Below are 4,442 nucleotides of genomic sequence, written 5' to 3'. Positions count from 1 at the left end.
CAATGGAAAAGCTCAATATGGAAGTTCCACTATTGATAATCCTCTCTATTCATTTCCTTTGAAATAATCTGAGACCATCCCAGCTTTGGGGTCAGTGCTCAAGTCTTCATTCAGTCTTTTCTCTCTTAATTTGCATAATTCCATCAGGAAAATAGATATTCCAATGTTAAGAACAATTCTAGAGCCAACAGTGTCATAGAGGTAATGTTCATTGATTGCAAACATTTGTGCTTCAGGAGGTAACTCAAACATCCTTTCTACTGGAAACTTCCTCTAATCCTCTACAGAATCGAATCATCTCTACTACCACAATCTCCTTGGTCTTCCATTTAAGAGTTTGATTTCCCTATGAGCAATTCTTTTTCTTCCTTTTAGTAGCTTGATGTCAGAGATTATCTTATATTTGTATTTGGAAACCCTATACATAGCAAGTCCTGACATGTAAGGCAGCAATCAGTCAATGATCAAAAAATGGCTAAATGTGATAGGTGGTTCTTCCAGCAATTTACCGATGGGATCCCACTTTAAAAAAATGCTTAGCTTAATCATAACCAAAGTAAGGGAAGCCTGACTTGTATTCAAGTATGAAAAGATAAGATTTTGTATGCCAATAACTCTAATCCTTAGCAGGATGGAATACAGTATAGAGAAAACATACTGGCTTTCTAGGATTTGGTTTTGAAGCCCAGGTCAAGGTCTAAAAAGAAGAAAGATTTTTTTTTGTTTGTTTGTCCATTCAAGTCTACAAGTCTAATGTACACAGAGTCAAATTAATAAAAGTGTGTCATATTAGTGATTTTCGTGAAGTCAATTTTTCGCTACTCTTCTCACTAAAAAGCAACCCTGTGAGAAGATAGATATTTTCATCTACATTACTGTATGACTACTTCAGTATCTTTACGTATTTCATAACATTATGTAATAAACCTTAATATACGGATTATACACCTACCTTATTCTCTCTCTCTGTGTATGTGTGTGTGTGTGTGTGTGTGTGTGTGTGTGTGTGTGTGTGTGTGTGTGTGTAGTGTGTGTAGTGTGCGTATGTATGTATACACACAGTATCTCTCAAGATATGGCAGTTGAGTAGTCAGCTGAGTACAAGGGTCTGAAGGGTCAACATAGAGAACTGGGGGATTCATTGCCAAGATATTACCCTCCCATGGCTGACGAGGTGATACAGTGTTGGCAGGAGTCCTCAGTTCTGGTTTAGGACTGGCTTAACATTCTCACGACAGCAGCTGGTTTTCCCCAGAATGAGTGAGCCATGAAACCAAAGCTAAAGTCACTCTGACTTTTATGACTTGGTCTCAGGAGTTTATGCTCTGTCATTCCTGAGATATCCTAATAGCCACACGACTCATTCCTCTTCAGTTTGGGAACAAAGCCTACAAGGGAAGTAATGGCAGGAAAAGCTTCTTGTGGGCTATTTTGCAGACTGGACACCAAAACGGTATCATTTTTTTCAAGCACTATAATAGTGAAAATTTCCAGCAGATGAGGAATGTTTCCTGCTTTCTAGAGCTTGTAGAGCTTATTTTCAAGATGAAGACAGACAATAAGTAAAGAAGTAAATAAACAATCAAGCAGATGGGGTCCAAATTCATTTGGAATCTCATCCAGTGTTAAATGTTAATTAAGTGAGGTAAGGCCAGGTGAACAAGGGCAGTATTTGTTCCAGTAATCAGACAAGGAGAGCTTTCTATAAGAAAGTGACATGTGAATTGAGATCTGTACATGGGTAGCTTGTTTTCTGCCTCCATTCTTATCTCCAATTAACCACCAAAAAGCTGAAATTAAGATATAGCACAAGAGGAGCCTTGAAAGGGAAAAAAAAAAAGGAAGAAGCTCAAAGACAACACAGCTAGGCCCTGAGTTCAAGCCCTAGGACCAACACACAAAAAAAAAATACATATTAAATAAGTTAAATTTTTAAAATAAATGTAGAAGATCTGAGAATGTAGTTCAAGTGATAGAGTGCTTTTCTAGCAAGTATGAGGCCTAAATTCAACCCCTAGTTTTATATATATATATATATATATATATATATATATATATATATATATATACATATACATATATAATATACACACACATATATATTATTATTTTTAACAGTAAATGACACATGTATAGATTGCAGAGAGGCAAGATCAATTAGAACTGTTGCCATAGTGCCTCTGAAGGGTCTGACAAAATGACAATGTGGGTGACAGTTGAGATGAGATGGGAAGGAAAGAAGATCTTTTATTACAGGTCATTGAAAGTAGCATGGTAATTGATTGGACTGGAGAGAAGAGGAAGGAGTAAAAGGAGACTAAAGCTTTGATCATGCAAGTAATGAACAGTCCTGTGCTCAGGAGCTGATTGGGCCCTTTGTCTGTTTGTGGTGGGACAGGAAGGGGAGAATAGGGTAGACTGTGGGTCAAGCAGATGCCAGCAAAACACCCAAACAGAGCTACTCACTTTTGCTGCTCTAGGAAGATGACTGGGAACATAGATCAGTGTTTCATGATATCTAAATATGTTCTGAGGTGGAGTGTGGGCAGAGGGTGGGGGTCGAGGGGAGTGGCGTGGCTTGGAGAAGGGAGCAAGTAATGGAACAATGTCCTCAGGTGGGGTTCAGATGGCTGAAGAAAGCCACTGAAGCACACAGATCATACCACATCTAAAGGTTGCTGCCTTGAATGCACCACTCCCCTGACTAGCTTACTCTCTCTTGGCATGTAGTAGATGCTCAGTGAATGAATTTATTCATCACAAGGTGACCATTTTTCTGTAGCTGCTATTGTCAGAGTCCTTTTGCTGAGCTGTGACTTCTATTATTGTTGTCACCCTCAAAGCTATATGTCCCTCTTGGAGGCTCCAGCCACCCTCTGTGTTCCTGGAAGCCTCGTTCTGTCTCTGCTGCCTCTCAGAGCAGGTGCTAGCTTCCTTCTGAGCTGCTTTCTTCAGCTTGCCTCGAGGCAGAGATGCTTGGATCGAACCTGGCCCCAACTCACTCTTTTCCTCTGTAGTTCCTACTTTTCTACGTTTTCACTTCACAAGTTAAGTCCAAAAAGAAAAGAAAAGAAAAAGAAAGGGCCACCATCATTTTTAAGTACAGCGGGCAATTCGATCTCACCTCGATGGCATTAAACAGAAGTCATTAATTAAGAAAATTGAGGAGTGGGGTAGAGTTGGGAGGGATGAAGAATGCTGAAAGGGGTGAGAGGTGGTCCAAGGTGTATTGAATTTATAAACTGTTTTGTCGAATGGTAAGTTGTTTGTACAACCACTTACATATATTTAAAAAATAAATGTAAACTTAAAAACACAAAAATAAGTGTAACCCCTCCATATGCCATCTTTTGAAAAGATGACAAATAGTGTGTATGTTTGGGTAAGGAGACTTATCCTCAGCAATCTCATAGATTTCTGTAGGAGAAAAGATGAGGGGTGGTGAAAACGAAAAACAAAATAGACTTGAACAGGAAACTGCCCCTCAGTATGTCAGAAAACACCATTGGGAATAAGACAATTTCATGAAATGTTTTACTTTAGGGAGATGCCCTGGGCATTAAGATATTGCACCCTTGCCTGGGCCATTGGTTCACTCCTTCCCTGATAGCCATGATCTGCTATAATGTAGTATCTGTCACAGCATGACTTGATTTGCCCTCACGAAAGTGACTGGATCGTCACATCACACCCTGCAAGTTAAAATTGCTCATGTTTCTTGATTCTGACCCAGGGCCAATGAAGCCTTCTTTTTCAGTGATGTCAACATATGAGTTTGAGATATTACTCAGCCCTTTCTCACCAGTTCCGATTTGGGGATTCTCTCTGGGCAAAAGGAAGGCTTTGAGTTGCTGCTTAGGTTCCAGTCCCTCAGCATATCCCTCTTCTCACCTCGTATTTCTTCCTTTTGGACAGCTGGAATAGTCTGTCCACCTTGATCCTTATCGGATATCTCTTCCCTTTTTTGTTGTCCTGCGGAACAGATTGTCCTCACCAGTAGCATCTGTGCTTTCTGACTCAGGGAGAGTCTAGCCTCATTCCTGTCTGTCTCCATTCCAGGAGACTTCTGAAACATATGTGCCCTTTGGTCAGTTCATCGGCTTGATTCCCCACTTTGACTCAGGCCTGGTATCCTCTCCAGAGATCACAGGTTAGCTCTAGTTCTTACCTGTCCCAGCTCACTTACTCTATATTACAACTGGGAGCAGAGTGCAGCCAGAACTCCCATCCAAAACGAAGGAAGAATCCTGTATGGCTTTCCCAAAGCCACCATAACAAAGTAAAACAAACCAGGTCATTTTAACGATGGACATTTCTTTGACACATGTCCAAGTTCAGGGTGCCTGGTAGAGTTGCATCTTTCTGAAAGCTTGGGACCTTTCTGTTTCAGCCTCTCCCCTTAATTTGAAGATGGCTGTCTTCTTCCTGTACCTCTTCCTTAT

At 40.4% G+C, this 4,442-nt stretch overlaps 1 pseudogene; it reads right to left on the bottom strand.

Moving 5' to 3' along the window:
- The window catches only part of LOC138838360 (putative monooxygenase p33MONOX pseudogene), a 5,613-nt pseudogene extending 1,559 nt beyond the window's left edge, over positions 1-4,054 (bottom strand).
- Between the last annotated feature and the right edge of the window lie 388 nt (positions 4,055-4,442).

This window comes from Dipodomys merriami, unplaced genomic scaffold, assembly GCF_024711535.1.
Source record: "Dipodomys merriami isolate MVZ:Mamm:240054 unplaced genomic scaffold, mDipMer1.0.p SCAF_10, whole genome shotgun sequence".
NCBI classification, from domain to species: Eukaryota; Metazoa; Chordata; class Mammalia; order Rodentia; family Heteromyidae; genus Dipodomys; species Dipodomys merriami.
Note: the sequence above shows the minus strand (reverse complement) of the source record. Positions and strands in the feature narration are given on the sequence as shown.